General features: G+C 37.2%; 9 non-coding genes across 9 annotated transcripts in view; 4 read left to right on the top strand and 5 right to left on the bottom strand.

The window, feature by feature from the left end:
* The first annotated feature begins 400 nt into the window (after nucleotides 1–400).
* TRNAC-GCA (transfer RNA cysteine (anticodon GCA)) lies at nucleotides 401–471 on the top strand. The gene has a single exon. It is a non-coding gene; the product is annotated as a tRNA-Cys (tRNA).
* A 1,754-nt stretch (nucleotides 472–2,225) lies between these two features.
* On the bottom strand, nucleotides 2,226–2,299 carry TRNAD-GUC (transfer RNA aspartic acid (anticodon GUC)). Its single transcript has one exon. It is a non-coding gene; the product is annotated as a tRNA-Asp (tRNA).
* Nucleotides 2,300–2,662: 363 nt separating this feature from the next.
* On the bottom strand, nucleotides 2,663–2,746 carry TRNAY-GUA (transfer RNA tyrosine (anticodon GUA)). Its single transcript has one exon. It is a non-coding gene; the product is annotated as a tRNA-Tyr (tRNA).
* Nucleotides 2,747–3,398: 652 nt separating this feature from the next.
* TRNAT-GGU (transfer RNA threonine (anticodon GGU)) lies at nucleotides 3,399–3,470 on the bottom strand. Its single transcript has one exon. It is a non-coding gene; the product is annotated as a tRNA-Thr (tRNA).
* A 2,148-nt stretch (nucleotides 3,471–5,618) lies between these two features.
* TRNAM-CAU (transfer RNA methionine (anticodon CAU)) lies at nucleotides 5,619–5,692 on the top strand. Its single transcript has one exon. It is a non-coding gene; the product is annotated as a tRNA-Met (tRNA).
* A 437-nt stretch (nucleotides 5,693–6,129) lies between these two features.
* On the bottom strand, nucleotides 6,130–6,200 carry TRNAG-GCC (transfer RNA glycine (anticodon GCC)). The gene has a single exon. It is a non-coding gene; the product is annotated as a tRNA-Gly (tRNA).
* Nucleotides 6,201–6,940: 740 nt separating this feature from the next.
* On the top strand, nucleotides 6,941–7,028 carry TRNAS-UGA (transfer RNA serine (anticodon UGA)). Its single transcript has one exon. It is a non-coding gene; the product is annotated as a tRNA-Ser (tRNA).
* Nucleotides 7,029–10,615: 3,587 nt separating this feature from the next.
* TRNAS-GCU (transfer RNA serine (anticodon GCU)) lies at nucleotides 10,616–10,703 on the top strand. Its single transcript has one exon. It is a non-coding gene; the product is annotated as a tRNA-Ser (tRNA).
* An 11,947-nt stretch (nucleotides 10,704–22,650) lies between these two features.
* Nucleotides 22,651–22,725, bottom strand: part of TRNAL-CAA (transfer RNA leucine (anticodon CAA)) — an 81-nt gene continuing 6 nt past the window's right edge. Inside the window, exon 1 of the tRNA in view lies at nucleotides 22,651–22,725. This exon is cut by the window's right edge and continues 6 nt beyond it. This is a non-coding gene — a tRNA (tRNA-Leu).

Here is a 22,725-nt window from a genome sequence, read left to right as displayed (position 1 = left end):
GGAGTTTACCTATATACGGATTAGGCATAAATCCATTGTCTTTTATTATGACATTAAATGGCAGGCGGGAGAGAATACCGAAATTCAAAATAAAAAGAGAATTCTAGTTAATGGTTCCAATTTGTTCTTAATTTTGTAGCTTGTGACTAGAAATCCACTTTTCTCCTTTTTCATTTCAATAGAAAGAAAAGGGAAGTTTTCTAGTGTTAGCAATGTGTGTTTTAAGATAGAATCCTTTGAGGAGAATAATCGAAACTGGATCCAAAAAAAGCATGAATAGATTTTTTGAAAAAGATTGGAAAAAAGTAAGTAGAATTAGATTTAAGATAAAAGAAAGTTAGTTTTAGTAAGAAACGTGGATGAATACTTGCTCTTTTCTCGATTTTAGATCGTATTTTTTGGCGGCATGGCCAAGCGGTAAGGCAGGGGACTGCAAATCCTTTATCCCCAGTTCAAATCTGGGTGCCGCCTGATCAATAAAATACTTAGGCTTATAGTACTGATCCAAATCGACAAATTTGCACCCCGCATAAGTTGGGGCAAGAGAATAACAAGGCTCGGCGATACTGGATTTTGAGAACCCACCGTTCTTTCCTCAAACTGGGGTTTGTTTTAGCAGTAGTGGCCCAAACCGATACCAATAGGGATGAGATAGCGTTTCCTTATTCTTTTATTAATAAGAAAGGGCTATGTATCATATTTATACTTAATGCTCCCCAATTCTACCAGAAATACTCTAAGAATTTGTTAAGAGTAAATTCTTTGAACTGATTCATCCATAGCCTTAGGTCAGAACCCCTTTTTGACTCTGTACCCTTGATTCTACTATGATTATTCATCAATAGTAGAATAATTCCTTCATAGAAATAGGAGACATAATTTACATGGATATAGTAAGTCTCGCTTGGGCTGCTTTAATGGTAGTCTTTACATTTTCTCTTTCACTAGTAGTATGGGGGAGGAGTGGACTCTAGGGATACTACTAATTGATTGAGTAGTCGAATTGTTGTATCAACTCTTTTCTTTAATTGACCGTTTTGCATTAATCATTTTGCCGAACTTTATTCTTTCTCTCTTTCTTTAATTTTGTTTCACTCCTGTAAGAAACTCTTGTAAGAAAGAGTCTTTCTATTCTTTCTATTTCTATTTCTATATAGTAGAATAGAAATAGAAAGAATAGAAAATAGAAATAGAAAGAGCGGTGAGAGCAATTCATAATCGCTACTAGAAGCGACCCATGGTTAAAAAAGTTCTATACATAAGAACTTTAGATTTTCTTCCGCGGAGCTATTCCCAACATATCGCACATTTTCCATTTGTTTTATATTCTTTTCTTATTCTTAGTTCTTAAAATAAATTTTATGCTCTTTTGAAACATTTCGCGACATGTTTAAGCATGAAAGATTCGCTGGTTTTTTCCTTTTACTTTTTTTCTTTTACTATAGTCTATTCTCATATTATTTTTCTCTCCCTCCATGGATTTTTTCATTTTGACTTGATTGAAATTAAGTGGATGCAGTGAAAAAAGAAATTGAATTAGACTACTATTTCAATCTAGTAATCTATTCTATGTAGATTCAAGATAATATAATAGAAAGACTCTAAAGTGTGGTAGAAAAAACTATATGTAGTTTTTTCTACCACACTTTATGATTCCAACCGGATCCTTTCATTTAAGACTTGGATTTTTATTTTATTTAATCCCTTTTTCATTTCTTCAATGATTAATTGAACTTCCAATTAATCATTTTGGCTGACTGTTTTTACATAAATAATAAGTAAAAAGGCAGTAGGAACTAGAATGAACAATGCAGTAGCAATAAATGCGAGAATATTGACTTCCATAACCTCTTTTTTTTCGCAATAACTCGGGATGTAATCCCATGGAGAGGGAAAAGGGTATCCTGTAAATTCAAGGGGAGGACTTGCATTCTGATAATACTGAATCAATTCAATATTATGAATATCGGATCTATCAAATCAATTCATGGTTGAGAGTGGAATAGTATAACATAGGAGGATCCCTTCCACGTATGATATGTATGTCTTTCGCTATCAACCAGAAGTAGTGATAAAAAAATTCCTATACTCTCCTCTCTTTACTGAGAAACGCGAACTAAAAAAAGTGAAATAGGGGTACCCCATAGGTATTTGATCTTGCTTCCTGCCCCCCTTTTTTCATGGAAAAAGGAAAGATGAATTTCTCCATTCATTGAACCCTAGTTCGGGACTGACGGGGCTCGAACCCGCAGCTTCCGCCTTGACAGGGCGGTGCTCTGACCAATTGAACTACAATCCCCGCGGGGCGTATGGCATACTTATTCTTAAATGGAACCATAAGAATAAGAATATTCGCCTGTCCTACTCTAAGAAATAGACGAATCATATACTACATACCCCCGTATCGTATGGGGGTATAGTGAGAATGACATAACTAGTATGTCGCGATTTATTATCGCTAAAAATAGATAATAATCCACCTTTCAATAACCAATAAGAAAAGGTCTTTTGTTTGTAAGAGAGGAATGAAAGAGATATAGATTAGAAAGATATTTCCCCTTTTCTTTTTATCCTTTATTTCTTTTATTTCTATGGATCAAATATTCTTTTTTATGGAAGAAAAAAAATGGATTTAACTCATATTCACGAAGCCCTAGATTTTTGGGCCGAGCTGGATTTGAACCAGCGTAGACATATTGTCAACGAATTTACAGTCCGTCCCCATTAACCGCTCGGGCATCGACCCAGGAAGAATTTATTCTAGGGTTTTTGATAATCTATGATTAACCTCCTTTCATAATACTCCCTACCCCCAGGGGAAGTCGAATCCCCGCTGCCTCCTTGAAAGAGAGATGTCCTGAACCACTAGACGATAGGGGCATCACTAGACGATAGGGCGGTATACAACCGCTCCTCATTATACTATAATGATAGTATGAGCAGTTTTTTGGAATTGTCAATATACTCGAAGAGTATAACTAGATCCAAAGCAAGGAGTCCTTCCTACTTTTCCATTATGCTTTTGTAGGATTTTTTTTAGTTGATGGTTAGGTTAATTCACGGATCATCCCCTACTTTTTAGGGAAATTCGTTTATAAAGGATATGGAATAAGAATAGATTAATAAAAGGGATTCTATATTAGTTCAGTACGGGTAGTGATTTGATTGATCTAATAGGAAAAAGAGTCCAATTTCTTTTTTGGAATTTACACCCCCCTGCTTCGCTTAGTGTTTAAACTAAAAATGCATGCATCTCGCACTAAGTTATCAAATTCAATAAAAAAAGAGAAATTTTCAAAAAGAAAGAAAGTGAATGAATTTAGTAGAAAAGTACTGTATCGGATTTGAACCACTGACTCACGTCTTACCGCGGCATTACTCTACCACTAAGTAAAAAAAGCCCTTTATCGGATTTGAACCGATGACTTATGCCTTACCATGGCATTACTCTACCACTGAGTTAAAAGGGCTTCTTATTCAATTCCAAAATTAGCCACTTTCATTTCCCATTATAGGTCTACTCCATAATGTACATTATATCTGTATATATCGAGATATATAAGTCTATTCATGGTCAGGTTCAAAAAAATCTTAAGAAAATCAAGAAAAATAGGAAAATCTTTCATATTCTCTCTTATCACTTGCACAAAGTATAGGGTTTTTTATCTTTAGGCTATTGACTTTTCACATGCTCAGAACGGTCTGAAAAATTAGGGACTTTTTTCTTCTATTGGCTGATCTTATCATGAAAACTTTCTCCATTTATGTTTTATTTCCTCTAATTGGGTGGGGTATAAACGAATTCGCGCCCTTCATATACCCATATGGCTGGGTATTAATTTTCAGTGATATACTTCTTGTCTGTTTTGGTGAGAGGTTGAAACAATTTTTAACAGGCATCCCTTGGAAAAACCTTCGAGTTCAAAACTTTGCAATTTTTCTTAAGCGGATTTGTTGAAGCGATTTTCAGCAGGTACCTCTTCTCTTAGAAATATCTTAGAAATAGGGTACTTGAATATTCTCAAGGGATTCTGATTGGTGCATTTTGAACAAACTGTAGTGGAGTTTTATCACCAATTTTCTTGTAAAAGGCGGGCAGTAGAATTTATACTGCTCCTGGTTCAGGGTTTTCCGTTTCCGAAAACTAGCAAAAAAGGAGGGTTCTGGAACCCTTAAGGTTCGATGGTATATGGATATGGAAAATCCAACATGCCCCATCCTAATAGGAAAAGGAAGGGAACAGATACCCAATATGATTATTGGGAAGAACTTTTGGTAATGGTCTCGGGCCTATATGTTCTTTTTTGTGTGTTCTTAGTTCTATTCATCTTCTTTGATTCTTTTAAACAAGAATCTAATAAACTAGAATTGAGTGGAAAAGAAGAGAAGAAAAAGTTAAACGGAGAGAATCGACTAAGCAGAGACATTCAGAATCTTCTTTACATCAAGTAAATCCTTCGGCTCCTATGTGCCTTTTTCTTTAAGTTATTTATTGTTTCTCTCAAGCCATAGGGAAAGTGTCTATGATAAATAAAAAAAAACATCTCACTCTTTCTCTATGGCCCAGATTTCATGATAAGTGGGGGAAGATGTTTTCTTCCCCAAATTCTTTGTTCAATTCTGAACAAAAAAGAAAGTAAAGGAAAGGCCCGCGATCGAAGTACCAACCGCTAACTGTGAGGAACCTTCTCTGTTTCATTAACTAAGAGGGAATTAGCATCTTTCTCGAATGGCTACCCTTGACAAAGGGTAGCGTTGGTATCAGAATTTACATGTAGCGGGTATAGTTTAGTGGTAAAAGTGTGATTCGTTCTATTAATAACTGAATTTGAAATGATATACTTAAGGCGTCCTTAAGGTTTTTTATATTCCGATGAAAACTTTAGTTCTTAGAAAGGATTTACTCCTTTTTCTCTCAATAGCATATTGAGGAAGAATATGCATTTTCGCGATTTGTACCCAAAGACTAATTGAAATTGCATCCAAAAAACAAATAGGATTTGGATTATGAGTACAGAGTCGCGAAGCATAATTTTGCATTGGATTAAGGATTCCAATTTTTTAAATATGAGTAAAGGATCTATGGATGAAGATACAAAAAAATTTATTTCCAATCGTAACTAAATCTTCTTTTGTTAAAAAAGGAAATGGAAGCCAAATAGCTAAAAAACGGTAGTTTTGGTTTACTAGAACCATCAGCATATTGTTTCAGCTCGGTGGAAACCCAATTCTTTTCCTCAGGATCTCTTAAATGAAATTAGGGAACGAAGTAATTAGATTAGATAGATTTAGGCAAATTTCTATCTCCTACTCTTTAGGGATCATCTAGAAAGCAGAGAGCCTTGGTTCCATTCAGACAAAAAAGCTGACTTAGATGTTAAGTGGTGAGAATACCCATAAAGGAGCCGAATGAAATCAAAATTTCATGTTCGGTTTTGAATTAGAGACGTTAATAATAATCAACCAACGTCGACTATAACCCCTAGCCTTCCAAGCTAACGATGCGGGTTCGATTCCCGCTACCCGCTCCATTCTGTATAAAATAACTATTCTATTTGTCTAGACATGGTAGAGGCCTGTATTCAACCTTTTTCGTCCACCGGTTTCCAGCGCTCCAGAGCGGAGTAGAGCAGTTTGGTAGCTCACGAGGCTCATAACCTTGAGGTCACGGGTTCGATTCCCGTCTCCGCACTTAGCAGTCTGTATAAAATAACTATTCTATTTGTCTAGACATGGTAGAGGGCTGGGTGGTTGGGCGGTATCCAACCCTTTTTATTCATTAGTTCCCGACCCTATAAGGCCAAATTGAGCAGGTTGCGAAGTAACTTGCTACCACAAGAGGAACTCTCAAGGCCCCCTCCCTACCTTGCAGAAAAGAAAAAATAAATGAAAGAAAGGCACAGTCTATCTCCCTTCCCTTTAAAAGCTGTTTGCTGGTTGTTTGTTTCGGTGAATCCCCGGTTTAGGGAACCCTGTTGCCGAGTTCGATTCCCGCCGCTGTAGTGCTCTTTTTTTGAGTGGGGTGCAAAGGGGGTTAAGATAGTAAAGGGGTACGGTACTAGACTAACACCTATTACTTTAATAAAAGTAGACTAAATTTTTTATCATAGTACCTTACTAAATTAAGCTGGCGAGCGGCGGGAATCGAACCCGTATCTTCTCCTTGGCAAGGAGATGTTTTACCATTGAACTACGCTCGCTACGTCCTATATTTTATAGGGTATATCCGCCTGGGTCGACCGTCTATGTCTGGGTCGACCGTTTCATTTTCTATTTGAGTTTTCTTTTTATTAATTTAATTGTCTGTCAATCAATTCGGGGCGCAAATTGCATTTTAATGCGTCTCACAATCCGAATAAACGGCCCTTTTTTATTTTGTATCGGGCTACTAAATACTAAACACATTTAAGAAATGAGAGAATTTAGAATAGCTACCAGAAAGACCAGTCCAATCCATAATGATGTACCGGAAAATACAACGTTTTTATTGTTTGACCAACCATCAGGAGAAGCAAATACAAGGGGTACACTAATGACTAAGACTGAGGAAGTCACAATTAATGCAAAAACAGCTAATTGGAAAGCAATAGTCATATTTCTAATCCTCCAAGTTACCATCAAATAAAGTTGACTACATATTATATTTGATCCCTCACTTAATCAAAATTGTAATAAAATACAAGAAGTAGGAGGGGTTTAATCATGAATCCATTGATTCTTCTCTTTAAAACTTATTACTCACCACTTTTTTTATTTGGATATGGGGTTGAGGGGGTTTTATGCTTTATTTCACAAGCGGATATAGCGGATCCTGTATACATGGATACAGTATACAGAAATATATCGAAAAGGGATTTGTATTTGAGATGTTTCTAGAGGTTAGTGAGTCATTTCGTATGGCTATGTTCTATTTGTAGGAATAAAATAAGGATTAGGCTGTGGAGAGATGGCTGAGTGGTTGATAGCTCCGGTCTTGAAAACCGGTATAGTTCTAGGAACTATCGAGGGTTCGAATCCCTCTCTCTCCTTTTGCTTTCCTCTCTCTTTTCTTTTGCGTATTGAATACGTTTGTTTCTTTATTTGTTTTTTTTGTTCTGTCCCCTTATCTTTCTTTCATAGAAAGGAATGAATGGCTCGGCTAGATAGAATAACCGAGCCAGAACAGAAAAAAACAGTAGAACAGGTATAAATAAGAAAATCTTAGTTAAGAGGGGTCATGTAAAGAACAGGCTCCAAATCACGATCGATTCCCTTTTCAAATCCTGCTGCAGCAGCCCGGGCTCTTCCTGCATGCCACAAATGGCCCACAAAAAAGAAGAATCCTAGAACAAAATGGGAAGTCGCTAACCAACTTCTAGGAGAAACATAATTAACTGCATTGATCTCGGTAGCTACGCCACCCACAGAATTTAAAGAGCCTAAAGGAGCATGGGTCATATATTCTGCCGAACGTCGTTCTTGCCAAGGTTGTATGTCTTTTTTCAACCTACTCAAGTCCAAACCGTTGGGGCCCCTTAGAGGTTCTAACCATGGAGCACGAAGGTCCCAAAAACGCATAGTTTCCCCTCCAAAAATAACCTCTCCCGTTGGGGAACGCATTAGATATTTACCTAAACCTGTGGGTCCTTGGGCAGATCCCACATTAGCTCCAAGACGCTGATCTCTAACTAGAAAAGTAAATGCTTGAGCTTGAGAAGCTTCTGGCCCAGTAGGTCCATAAAACTCACTCGGATAAGCTGTATTATTGAACCAGACAAAACAACAAGCGATAAAACCAAAGACAGATAAAGCGCCTAAACTATAAGACAAGTAAGCTTCTCCAGACCATACAAATGCACGGCGAGCCCATGCGAAGGGTTTGGTTAAGATATGCCAAATTCCGCCAAATACACAAATGAAACCCAACCATACATGTCCCCCAATTATATCTTCTAAATCATCCACACTAACAATCCAACCCTCTCCCCCAAAAGGGGATTTTAGTAAATAACCAAATATAACACCGGGGCTAAGGGTCAAATTGGTAATTTTTCTTACATCTCCTCCCCCAGGAGCCCAGGTATCATATATACCGCCAAAATAAAGAGCTTTGAGTACTAGAAGAAAAGCACCTATACCTAACAAAATTAGGTGAATACCCAAAATTGTAGTCATTTTATTTCTATCTTTCCACACATAACCAAAGAATGGAAAAGATTCTTCAAGAGTCTCCGGTCCCAGAAGCGCGTGATAAATGCCACCGAAGCCTAAGACTGCGGAGGAAATTAGATGAAGTACTCCAGATACAAAGTACGGAAAAGTATCTAGAACTTCTCCCCCGGGCCCTACTCCCCAACCTAGAGTAGCTAAGTGCGGAAGTAAAATCAACCCTTGTTCATACATGGGTTTTTCTGGTACGAAATGGGCCACTTCAAATAGGTTCATTGCTCCGGCCCAGAATACGATTAATCCTGCATGGGCTACGTGAGCTCCAAGTAGTTTACCCGACAAATTGATAAGTCTGGCATTCCCGGCCCACCAAGCAAAACCGGTGGTTTCTTGGTCACGACCAGCTAAAACAAAAGTTCCATTAAAGAGCGTTTCCACGTGGTAGAACCTCCTCAGGGAATATAAGATTTTCATGAGGCTGATCCTGAGCTGCCATCCACGCACGAATACCCTCGTTTAAAAGAATATTTTTGGTGTAGAAAGTCTCAAATTCAGGATCTTCCGCTGCACGGATTTCCTGGGAAACGAAGTCATAGGCACGTAGGTTCAGAGCCAGGCCGACTACGCCAATAGCACTCATCCATAAACCGGTGACCGGTACAAATAGCATAAAGAAATGTAACCAACGTTTATTGGAAAAAGCAACACCAAAGATTTGGGACCAAAAGCGATTAGCGGTGACCATTGAATAAGTTTCTTCAGCTTGAGTTGGGTTAAAAGCGCGGAAGGTATTTGCACCATCACCGTCCTCAAATAGAGTGTTTTCCACGGTTGCCCCATGAATAGCGCATAGCAGAGCCGCGCCTAATACTCCGGCAACTCCCATCATATGAAATGGGTTCAACGTCCAATTATGAAATCCTTGGAAGAAGAGGATGAATCGAAATATCGCTGCTACGCCAAAACTCGGCGCAAAGAACCAACCGGATTGCCCCAGTGGATAAATCAGGAATACGGAAACAAAAACAGCGATTGGGCCAGAGAATGAAATTGCATTATAAGGCCGCAATTGAACAGACCGAGCAAGTTCAAATTGACGTAACATGAAACCTATTAGTGCAAAAGCCCCATGGAGAGCAACAAAAGTCCACAGACCACCTAATTGACACCAACGAGTAAAATCCCCTTGTGCTTCCGGGCCCCATAGTAGCAACAAAGAGTGTGCTAAACTATTGGCAGGGGTGGAAACTGCTGCGGTTAAGAAATTGCAACCTTCCAAATAGGAACTCGCCAATCCATGGGTATACCAAGAAGTTACAAAAGTTGTCCCTGTAAACCAACCTCCTAAAGCGAAATAAGCACAAGGAAAAAGCAATAGGCCAGACCATCCTACAAAAACAAAACGGTCCCTTCGTAACCAGTCGTCCATAATATCAAATAAATCATTTTCTTCTTTAGTAACTCTACCAAGGGCTATAGTCATAGTGATCCTCCTATTCAATTACTTCAACCATTTCCGAGCACCTTATATCACTTCCAAGGCATACGATAGATTATCTGTGGACGATTTTTTCTCGTTCAATGCCTTTTTTCAATGGTCTCGAAGATAGAAATTTTGCATTTTTATCTATGGGGTCACAGCCGAGGTCGTGGTAAATCCATGAATTTGATTCAATTAGTTTTTCTTATACTATAGAAATAAACATTGGAATTCAGGATTATTCCATGATTCCTATTTCCAAGAAAGCCTATTTTTTAAGGGAAAAATGAAAAAAAGTAACCTCCCTTTTCCCACTCGCTCTCTATTGCATGGGTATAAGAACAAAAATAGGATTCTGAAAAAAAGTAAAGATATTGAAAAGAAAAATTGACTTTCGAAATCCATTTTTATGTGTAGCGGAAAGGGGTTGCGATTTCTTCTTATTCCTATAGAACATCTAGTAACAAGAATATGAAATAGTAAATAGCGAGAAATTCTTGCCTTGCGTGGTCTAAGTCTAAGGAAATACAAAAAAATCCACTTATACAATTTCATCTACATCGAATTTATATATCAGAATAGCGGATAGAGGCCTCATTCAAGGAGTCAGGTCCACTTACTTTATCTTTCTTTCCAATTTTATGGGGTGGGTTGGTTTGATAAGACCCCTTTTTGCTTTGTTGATAAATAATAAAAAAAAGAGTTTTTTTCTATAACCTGCTTGTTTTATTATAACAAGTCCTATATGGAAATGCCTGCTGAAGAGAAAATCTATCTGATTGTCTTTTAGCCAATATCCAATTTTAGAATTAGAAAGAAAAAAGAAGAATTTTCTTCTTTTTTTTATTAACATTAAGAAAAAAGAATATAACTAAAATGGAATTGGCAATATAATTTTTTTGAACTTTTGAAAGAAAAAGGAAGGATTTTTTGCAATCGTTATTTCTTGCCTCTGTCATATCACGGAAACCTTTCGATTTGGAACGGGGAGAGATGGCTGAGTGGACTAAAGCGGCGGATTGCTAATCCGTTGTACAATTTTTTTGTACCGAGGGTTCGAATCCCTCTCTTTCCGCCCCCTCGGATCGTTTGGGACTTTCGAATTGGAAGGAATTCTGACCCCCGGATTTTCTCGTAGATAAATGTATGAAACAAATCCAATTTGTAAGAAAAAATTTTGGATTTTTACTCGTCACGCCCAGGATTACGTCCTGGATCATTAGATAAGAATCCAAAGATAAAGAGGGAAACAAAGAATATCACTACTGTATAAACAAAAAGTTTGAGAGTAAGCATTACATAATCTCCAAGATTTTTTTTTAAGGAATAGATTACCCGTTTTTCCTTACCACACAAATCCACTAGGATGGGTTTTGTTTATTTTGACACCTAAAAATGCAAAAATCAATTTTTGAAAAAAATTGCAAGAATTGATTTATAATAAGCACTCTTATCAATAAATTAGGTTAGGTATTGTGCGGTTACCTAAAGATACCTGCTCAACGTAGATGCAGGGAGTAGAAAGGCTGATCCAAATTTATTGCTGCAGCTATACATTCAATGTAGAAGAATTTGAATTTTAGAATCGAAGGTTCATAATATAAGACTTCTCGGCTCTTATCCATTTTTCGAATTTTTTTAGAATGAATACATGATTCAATTTGGCAGACAGAGTAGTAAAGATTTCATCGAAAACTTACAGCAGCTTGCCAAACAAAGGCTAATAGAAAAAAGAGTACAGGTATGACAGGCATAAAATCCACGATTGGATTGAAAATGGCATAAGCTTCGGGCAATTTGGCGAAGAAAAAACTAGTCGGATAAATAACAGAATTAAAACAAATACAGGTTAAACTAAGTATATTAGGCATAACAAGCGTTTCGTTCTTGTAGAGTAGATAATTGGATTTTGATTGAGTTATTTTTCTAAGGGAAAAAGGAAAAGGAGGATTCAAAATCCTTTTTTCTTCGGACTTTCCCAAACACAAAATACCTCCTTGTATTCGCACTCTCAAATGAGAGTGGAAGAAATTCGACTTTCATATAATATCTTAATAGAATTCCATGTAATGATCAATGCATTTTTTGGATTCTATATTATTCGCATGTCTAGAATCCTACCAAGAGAATACCCCCCATTTTTATGTAATTGAAGTAGGATTGACGAATAAGAAATAAACATAATACTGTTTATTAGTGTCGCATAAAACCCGAAATGGGGCGTGGCCAAGTGGTAAGGCAGCGGGTTTTGGTCCCGTTACTCGGAGGTTCGAATCCTTCCGTCCCAGATTTTTTCTGATGAAACGAAAGATGAAATCGTATTGTATTCTGCACGAGACATAAAGTTTATTAAAGAGAATTTTTTTCTCTTATAAACTCTTAGATTCGATGCAGTCCTAATGCGTTCATTTTCTGTCTCAGAAAACATAATCCAGTGTCAAGTCCAGTCAAATTGAAAATCTTTTTTTCATGAAAAAATTTTAAACTTGACGTAGAACATTGTATAAAAAACGAGACCTATTCCTTTATGGTAGAGATAGATTTATGATAGAGATAAATTTTTTTTATAGTATTTTATTAGTAAAAAAGGTTCCTTCTTCTTTTTCTTTCTTTGGTTAAGCAAAAACGATCTCGATCCGCGATTTTTTAAATATCCAGAATGATCCATCCCGGTAAAGATAAGATAAGAACTGCTCGTTAGATAGAATGGATTCAATTTTGATTTGGAGTTGCTTCTTTTAGGTAAAAGAAAAAATAAGTAAAAGCAAAGACCTTAATTTTACTTTACAGGAAATGCGTTTTTTTTACTTCATTTTTTTCTTTCTTTTGGTATTCGAGTCGAAGAAATACGAGAATTCTATAACTACCAAAAAACTTTCTTTTCATTGCAATAGTTTAACTAGTTAATAGTTAATTAGTTTTGTTACGGAAAAATGGTATGGAAAAATAGATTGCTAATCTAATATATTAATTAAATTAATTAAACGGGAGGTTGATAGTTTATTTGTTGGAGAAGAGTCAATTCTTCTCTTATCATTTCAGGATTGGATTGATCATCTCGAGTCCTCTGTTGAGGATGGAAATTCCATAATAAATAAGTCTTAAGCAAACTTGTTTATTCCCTTTTTTCGAACTATATTTCATTCATATGATAGAATATGGGTTTAAATAAATTGGCTCTTTGCGGAGTCTTTCCCGATAAATACTTAATTTCTTTTATTCATATTTCTCCATAGATAGCAAAGCAAGTTTGAATTAGTATACAAAAAACGAAACTAATGACTATTCATGATTCCATCCATATTGGATCAATTCCCTATAACACTTTGCAATGAAATTAGAGGAATGTTATGTTAAAACTTCGTTTAAAACGATGTGGTAGAAAGCAACGTGCGACTTGAAGGACACGATCGATTGTGGATTTTGCTATCCACCATTTTCCATAGTAATGAAAATGCTCTTGGCTCGACATAGTCTGTTCTATTCGTCCCGAACCGAATTTTCGCTGGGTTGTTTGTAAGTAAGCTAAGTAAATAGTACACGATGGAGCTCGAGAGGACAGAATTTATTTTTTATCAAGGGAAAGAATCTAGGGTTAGTGAAAACTAATAAATTAGGCCAACTTTGTCATTCTACCCTTAATATAGAAATCGAAATAATATAGAAATCAAAAGGTTAAAATAAGAAGAAAGTCCAATTTTGGAAGATATGGGAAAACTCTTTTGATTAAAAGTCTATCAGAATCAATCGCTCATATTCGATTTCTATAGAAGAGGGAAATGCTTTATCGAAGGAAATAAGAAAAAAGGGTATGTTGCTACTCTTTTGAAAGAAAAAAGAATAAGAATTCCCGAAGTAATGTTTAAACCCAAGGATTTCACAAATCAAAGATAAAGGATTCCCGAACAAGTAAACACGATTTTCAACTGTCTCAACAATAGAATTGGACCGGAATAAGGAATAAAAGTGAATTTGTTCGAGATGAGGCAAAGAAAAGAGTTTAGAGACGACTCAAAAAATTTCAAAGGATTTTTTTCTTTCAAGTCTGTCAATCAAAATTAGTCAACTTGAGTCATGAGTATAAATGAAATTTGTTTTTTCTGTACGGAAATTAATGCAAGTCATATTCTCGAGCCGTATGAGGAGAAAACCTCCTATACGTTTCTAGGGGGGGCTTTGTTTATCTACATCTATCCCAATAAGCTGTCTATCGAATCGTTGCAATTGATGTTCGATCTCGAAGAGAAGGAAGAGATCTTCGAAAAGTAGGTTTTTATGATCCGATAAAGAATCAAACTTGTTTAAATGTTCCAGCTATTCTCTATTTCCTTGAAAAAGGTGCTCAACCTACAAGAACCGTTTCTGATATTTTAAGGAAGGCGGAATTCTTTAAAGAAAAAGAAAGAACTTTGAGTTAATTGAAGAACTAAATGAATAAAAAACTAGGAGAGGCTCACTAGTATCCCTTGTTGTCTAACTATTTAGAAATAATTTGCCTCTTTCTTAATCCTATTTTTGACTGGATTTATGTCGTGCCAATCCAACATAAGCCTTTATTTTTTTGAGTTTTTCTATCTAATTTTTTTCTTACCATTGTATTTCCATTGACAAAGGTCCATTGAACATCTAGAATTTGTAGATGGATAAGTCTCTTTATCCTCACTCCCTATTAGGTTTTTTGCCTACACTTTGCTCAAATGGTAGGGTTGTCCCTCTTGTTTGTACTCTCATACAAGATTTATTTATTTATTTAAATAAAAATGCTAAAAAAATGACAATTTTACGATCGTGATTGGTGCCACTTTTAACCTTAGTGAAATTTAACCAGACCCGTTCCTTTTGGTATCTGAGTGTTTTCAATGGTGATAAAATCTTTCTTTTAATGTCTTGCTATTTTAAGATTTTGACAGGGGTGTGCGGTGTAATTCCATTGATTTTTGGATTTCGATCGTATCTAAGATCCTAGTTTATCTGGGTTGCTAACTCAATGGTAGAGTACTCGGCTTTTAAGTGCGACTATGATCTTTTACACATTTGGATGAAGCAAAAAATTCGTCCAGACTCTTGGTAGAGTCTATAAGACCGCGACTGATCCTCAAGGGTAATGAATGGAAAAAATAGCATGTCGTAATAAAATCAATTTCTTATTTTGGATTTTTGGAATGGAATAAAAAAATTCTGATTTTCTGGGTCTAATGAATAAATGGATAGAGCCTGGCTCCAATTCTGGTAAAACAAAAAGCAACGAGCTTAACTTCTTAATTGGAAGAACTCCCTGATCTAATTAGACGTTAAAAATAGATTAGTGCCTGATGTAGGGAAAAGCTGGTTTTCCTATGAGTAGACCTTTGATTTTTTCTTTTTTTTTTAGAAATCCTAATTATTCTTGATTTTGGATTGAAAAGGATGTTATGGATTGAATGTGTAAAAGAAGCAGTATATTGATAAAGAGACTGTATCCCAAAGTCAAAAGAGCAATTGGCCTGCAAAAATAAAGGATTTGTTCTCTTTTGTAATTAGAACAAACATAAACAAATTGGATAGAAAAGGAGCGGAAAAAGATCCGTGGATTAGACTCCTTTTCTTCCCCAGGGGTTTGTATTAAAAAATGCAACACCCTGTTCTGACCATATTGTACTATGTATCACCATTTGATAAACCGAGAAATATTTCTCTCTCTCTGATTCAAGTAGAAATACAAATGGAAAAATTCGAGGGTTATTCAGAAAAACTTAAATTTCCTAGACAATATTTCGTCTACCCACTACTCTTTCAGGAGTACATTTATGTGTTTGCCCATGATTATGGATTAAATGGTTCCGAACTTGTCGAAATTATTGGTTCTAATAACAAGAAATTTAGTTCACTACTTGTGAAACGGTTAATGATTCGAATGTATCAGCAGAATTTTTGGATTAATTTGGTTAATCATCCTAACCAAGATCGATTATTGGATTACAACAATTTTTTTTATTCTGAGTTTTATTCTCAGATTCTATCTGAGGGGTTTGCGATCGTTGTAGAAATCCCATTCTCGCTACGAGAACAGTCTTGTCCGGAAGAAAAAGAAATACCAAAGTTTCAGAATTTACGATCTATTCATTCAATATTTCCTTTTTTAGAAGACAAATTTTTGCACTTACATTATCTAGCACATATAGAAATACCCTATCCTATCCATTTGGATATCTTGCTTCAACTCCTTCAATACCGGATCCAAGATGTTCCATCCTTGCATTTATTGCGATTCTTTCTCAACTACTACTCGAATTGGAATAGTTTTATTACTTCAATGAAATCCATTTTTATTTTGAAAAAAGAAAATAAAAGACTATTTCGGTTCCTATATAACTCTTATGTATCAGAATATGAATTTTTCTTGTTGTTTCTTCGTAAACAATCTTCTTGCTTGCGATTAACTTCTTCCGGAACCTTTCTGGAACGAATCATCTTTTCTAGGAAGATGGAACATTTTGGGTTAATGTACCCTGCTTTTTTTCGGAAAACCATATGGTTCGTTATGGATCCCCTTATGCATTATGTTCGATATCAAGGAAAGGCAATTCTTGCATCAAAAGGAACTCTTCTTTTGAAGAAGAAATGGAAATGTTACCTTGTCCGTTTGTGGCAATATTCTTTCTCTTTTTGGACTCAACCGCAAAGGATCCATCTAAACCAATTAGAAAACTCTTGCTTCGATTTTCTGGGGTACTTTTCAAGTGTACCAATAAATTCTTTGTTAGTAAGGAATCAAATGCTGGAGAATTCATTTCTAATAGATACTCAAATGAAAAAATTCGATACCAAAGTCCCTGTTACTCCTCTCATTGGATCTTTAGCAAAAGCCCAATTTTGTACTGGATCGGGGCATCCTATTAGTAAACCAATTTGGACCGATTTATCGGATTGGGATATTCTTGATCGGTTTGGTCGGATATGTAGAAATCTTTTTCATTATCACAGTGGATCTTCAAAAAAGAAGACTTTGTATCGACTAAAGTATATACTTCGACTTTCATGCGCTAGAACTTTAGCTCGTAAACATAAAAGCACGGTACGAGCTTTTATGCAATGGTTGGGTTCGGTATTTTTAGAAGAATTTTTTACGGAAGAAGAGCAAGTTTTTTCTTTGATGTTCGCCAAAACAACTTACTTTTCTTTCCGTGGATCGCACAGTGAGCGTATTTGGTATTTGGATATTCTCCGTATCAATGATCTGGTGAATCCTCTTAATTAATCATTAAACAAAACTAATAAACTAGAAATGATTGATAAATGATCAAGGTAAAACTTTCACAGTTTCCATTCTGAAATGTTCTCTGTACTATAATAAATAGTAAGTGAATCAACTTACTACTAAAAAAATTAGTAGACTTCCTCTTCGGAATAGAAATAGCCTATTTCTACATAGGGAAAGTCGTGTGCAATGAAAAATGCAAGCACGATTTGGGGAGAGGTTTTTTCTCTATTGTAACAAGGAATAATTATCTACTCCATCCGACTAGTTCCGGGTTCGAGTCCCGGGCAACCCATATGGAAACTAGAAAGGAGCAATCTGAGTTTTGATTTTTCACTCACTTCATTTACAAAATTTTTTGGTTTGGTAAATTTTGTTGTATGGATATACAACTGTCGGGGCTGGCTTGGTTGACATTGGTATATAGTCTATATTATACTGTTAAATAACAAGCCTTCTATTATCTTTCTAGTTAATACGTGTGCTTGGGAGTCCTTGCAATTTGAATAAACCAAGATCTTACCATGACTGCAATTTTAGAGAGACGCGAAAGTACAAGCCTGTGGGGTCGCTTCTGCAACTGGATAACTAGCACCGAAAACCGTCTTTACATCGGATGGTTCGGTGTTTTGATGATCCCTACCTTATTGACCGCAACTTCTGTATTTATTATCGCCTTCATCGCTGCCCCTCCAGTAGATATTGATGGTATTCGTGAGCCTGTTTCTGGTTCTTTACTTTACGGAAACAATATTATCTCTGGTGCCATTATTCCTACTTCTGCGGCGATCGGATTGCACTTTTACCCAATTTGGGAAGCTGCATCTGTTGATGAGTGGTTATACAATGGTGGTCCTTATGAGCTAATTGTTCTACACTTCTTACTTGGTGTAGCTTGTTATATGGGTCGTGAGTGGGAACTGAGTTTCCGTCTGGGTATGCGTCCTTGGATTGCTGTTGCATATTCAGCTCCTGTTGCAGCTGCTACTGCTGTTTTCTTGATTTACCCTATTGGTCAAGGAAGTTTCTCTGATGGTATGCCTTTAGGAATATCTGGTACTTTCAACTTTATGATTGTATTCCAGGCAGAGCATAACATCCTTATGCATCCATTTCACATGTTAGGTGTAGCTGGTGTATTCGGCGGTTCCCTATTCAGTGCTATGCATGGTTCCTTGGTAACCTCTAGTTTGATCAGGGAAACCACTGAAAACGAATCTGCTAATGAGGGTTACAGATTTGGTCAAGAGGAAGAAACTTATAATATTGTGGCCGCTCATGGTTATTTTGGCCGATTAATCTTCCAATATGCTAGTTTTAACAACTCTCGTTCTTTACACTTCTTCTTGGCTGCTTGGCCTGTAGTAGGGATTTGGTTCACTGCTTTAGGTATTAGTACTATGGCTTTCAATCTAAACGGATTCAATTTCAACCAATCTGTAGTTGATAGCCAAGGTCGCGTTATTAATACTTGGGCTGATATCATCAACCGTGCTAATCTTGGTATGGAAGTAATGCACGAACGTAATGCTCACAACTTCCCTCTAGACCTAGCTGCTCTTGAAGTTCCATCTCTTAATGGATAAGGCTTTTCTGCTAACATATAGCAATTTTTGAAGAAAGGAAAGCTAGAAATACCCAATATCTTGCTGAAGCAAGATATTGGGTATTTCTTTTTTTTTTATTTTGAATCTTTCTATTCTGAATTCAGTTAACGACGAGATTTAGTATCCTTTCTTGCACTTTCATAACTCGTGAAATGCCGAGTTGGTACGAATTCCCCCAATTTGCGACCTACCATAGGATTTGTTATGTAAATAGGTATATGTTCCTTTCCATTATGAATCGCGATTGTATGGCCAACCATTGCGGGTAGAATGCTAGATGCCCGGGACCACGTTACTATTGTTTCTTTCTCCTCCTTCATATTGACCTTTTCTATTTTTGCCAATAAATGATGAGCTACAAAAGGATTCGTTTTTTTTCGTGTCACAGCTGATTACTCCTTTTTTTCCATTTTAAAGAGTGGCATTCGATGTCCAATATCTCGATCGAAGTATGGAGGTCAGAATAAATAGAATAATGATGAATGGAAAAAAGAGAAAATCCTTTAGCTGGATAAGGGGCGGATGTAGCCAAGTGGATCAAGGCAGTGGATTGTGAATCCACCATGCGCGGGTTCAATTCCCGTCGTTCGCCCATCCCATTATTGCAAATTCCAAAAATGCAATTTTCCATATTCCTAGTTACGTATTTACTTACGGCGACGAAGAATAAAACTATCACTATATTTTTTCCTTTTCCTAGTTCTTCTTCCAAGCGCAGGATAACCCCAAGGGGTTGTGGGTTTTTTTCTACCAATGGGGGCTTTCCCTTCACCGCCCCCATGGGGGTGGTCCACAGGGTTCATAACTACCCCTCTTACTACGGGGCGTTTACCTAGCCAACACTTAGACCCGGCTCTACCCAAACTTTTTTGGTTCACCCCAACATTACCCACTTGTCCGACTGTTGCTAAGCAGTTTTGGGATACCAAACGGACCTCCCCAGATGGTAATCTTAAAGTGGCCGATTTACCTTCTTTTGCAATCAGTTTCGCTACAGCACCTGCTGCTCTAGCTAATTGCCCACCCCTTCCACGTGTGATTTCTATGTTATGTATGGCCGTGCCTAAGGGCATATCGGTTGAAGTAGATTCTTCTTTTCTCTCAAAAAACCCCTTCCCAAACTGTACAAGCTTCTTCCAAAGCATACGGCTTTCTAGATGTATATGACGATCTCTAGACAGATGGATCTTATATGAATCGTATGATGAAGTACCACATGAGTGGATATATAGGAAAGGAATCCAAATCTGCCGAATCGCTCATGTTATGATCTTCTACATCCTAGGTCTCCGCGTTCCGTCATCTGGCTTATGTTCTTCATGTAGCATTCAGATCGAATGACTCTATGAAATTACGTCGATACTTCTACATATTATGGGTAACGTAGGAGACATCCCTATTTTCCCCCGGGGGTCTTAATTACCACTGCTTAGCTTTCAATTCGCCTCTGACCATCAAATTAAATGTGAATAACCCGTCCTCCTCTCTTTGAAACAAGGGGCGCTTCCGGTTCTGTGCGTGCTTCAAACAATTTTGTCTTCTCCATATTACCATATCTCTAGAGTCAATAATTTTCTATGAGGAACTACTGAACTCAATCACTTGCTGCCGTTACTCAACAGTTTTCTGTTGAGGTCTATCCCGTAGAGGTAGTCAAATTGGATCAGTGATCGATTTCTAGGTTTCGTCGTAAACCTAATTGGTTACTTCCAATTACGTAAATCAATAGTTCAAACCGCACTCAAAGGTAGGGCATTTCCCATTGATATAGGAACTTTTGTACCAGAAACAATAGTATCTCCAATTATAGCCCCTCTGGGATGTAAAATATATCCCTTCTCACCATCCCCATAGTGTATGAGACAAATGTACGCATTTCGATTAGGGTCGTATTCTATGGTTACGATTCTACCAGATATGTCTTTTTGATTCCGTCGAAAATCGATTTTACGGTATAGGCGCTTATGACCTCCCCCTCTATGCCTTGCGGTAATGATTCCTCTGGAATTACGACCTTTACCACAACGGTGCCGTCCATGGATCAAATTATTTCGTGGATTGGATTTCACTTGCCTATCTATGGTTCCCTTGCGTGTGCTCGGGATAGGTGTTTTGTATAAATGTTTCGCCGTATTATTAAGTATTCTCCTTTAGTTTTTTTCTCTATCTAGAAGTGGAATAGAATAACCCGGTTGAAGGGTAATGATCATACGTCTGTAATGCATTGTATGTCCTAGAATAGGGCCCATTCTTCTACCCTTTCCGGGTAGTCGATGGCTATTCACAGCTACTACCTTAACACCAAAGAAGAGTTCGACCCAATGCTTTATTTCTGTCTTAGTGAATCCCGATTCGACATTAAAAGTATATTGATTCTTTCCCAATAAACGAAGACTTTTTTCTGTAAATACTGCGTATTTGATTCCATCCATAAATCGACTTTCCCTCCTATGCTCTGAGTTCCAGTATCGATAAGAATTCGAGTTCTTATTGTTCTTATGTTATGGTATGAATATACCATACCAATTCGTTATGTATGGATGATGGATGAGATTCCATGGATAGAGAGCCAGTTCCAATAGACTTATGGAACGTTCCGGTTCGCGTGCATCCAGCAGGAATTGAACCCGCAAATTTACCAATTATGAGTTGGGCGCTTTAACCATTCAGCCATGGATGCTTAACAGGGATCATCGTACATCGTAAATAACCAATTTTCATATAGAAAGACATATCATAGAAAAATGAAATCGAAAATATTCGGAGATGGCAAATATTCGGAGATGACTATGAAAACACCTCTCTGGATCCTCGAATTGAAAGAGAGATTGAGAGGGATCCAGAATCCTAATTCTCGCTATTTGGAATGGATCCAATTCTATTGAGTCTGACTCATAGTGATCATTTCTCTTTAGCAAAGAATGACCTTGGTTATCAAAGGATTGAACAACCGGGATCCGTTTACTTATGATACCTAGTTGACATTGATAACAAGGATCTAATGAATTATGAGTTTAATAGATCCTCTTTAGCAGAAAGACGTATATTCCTTGCTCATCACTTATTCCCAAACCTCGTATGGGGCTAATCGTTTTCATTTACCATCTCAGGGAAAATCCTTTTCGTTCCGCTTAGCCCTATCGGGTATTTTAGTGATAGGTTCTATAGGAACTGGACGATCCTATTTGGTCAAATACCTAATGAAAAATTCCTATTTTCCTTTCATTAAGGTACGAGGGCTTCTTATTCCACAAGAAAAGAACGAAAGCACCTTTTCATTCTTTCATATACTGGGGGTTTTTACTTGGAAAAGACAATGTTCCATACTAAAGGATTCGGGTCCATAACCACGAGTTCCAGTGCACTAGATCTTGTAGCACTTAGCAACGAGGCCCTATGAATAGACATATAGAATTTTTGGTCGGGAAATTCGAATGAATCATTGAGTGAAAAAGGAGCAAAGAATGACAAAAGACGAGACTCTACTAGTCTTCACTCTTGTGGTTTCCTCGGTTTCTGTTTTCTTATTCGGGATCTTGCTTTTCATGGTTCTCATCTCTGCAACTCGCGATTTTCGCGAGAGAACCAAATCCAAGTTGGTGAAGATCATGATTTGGGCTGGCATAGTAGTGATTACCTTTGCAATTGCGGTTCGAATCTATCCGATCTTTATCTTTTTGCTCAAAGAACGAATAAAACCCCTTGTCGAAGCCCTTTATGATAAGCTTCCCTGGATCTGGGAAGTTTCTCTTTCACGGTATTGGGATCGTTTGATCGATTTCCTTGATCGCTACTTATGGGCGTGCGCTCAAAGGATACAAACAGGGATTCGCAAACAAAAAGGGGAATTCGTAGTCACTTTTTCCTGTCGCGTAAAAAAAAGGCTTTACGCGAGAGCAATAGAGGTTGGGATACATCTATCTCTTCTGAGCAACCTCTTTTGGATTCTTAAGACCACCCTTGCAGTAGGATACCGTCTGCTTTGGGTTCTTTATTATATTATCTCCTTCGAGGGATTTTTAGGATCGTTCAGGCTATATTTAGTCTATTTTGGCTTTTACTGTCTCCTTTTCTCAGGGAAGTGGTTAAGGACCTCAGAAGATAGAGGAGAGCGCCAGGCGCAGATTTCCGGAATACTTCTACGGGGAATGCTCATTGAATGCGCATTCTCCGTATTATGCCTTGAAGAGGACTCGAACCTCCACGCTCTTTAGCACGAGATTTTGAGTCTCGCGTGTCTACCATTTCACCAT

Source organism: Oryza sativa, chromosome 10 (assembly GCF_034140825.1).
Source record: "Oryza sativa Japonica Group chromosome 10, ASM3414082v1".
Lineage (NCBI taxonomy): Eukaryota > Viridiplantae > Streptophyta > Magnoliopsida > Poales > Poaceae > Oryza > Oryza sativa.
This window is presented reverse-complemented; position numbering and strand designations above follow the sequence as displayed.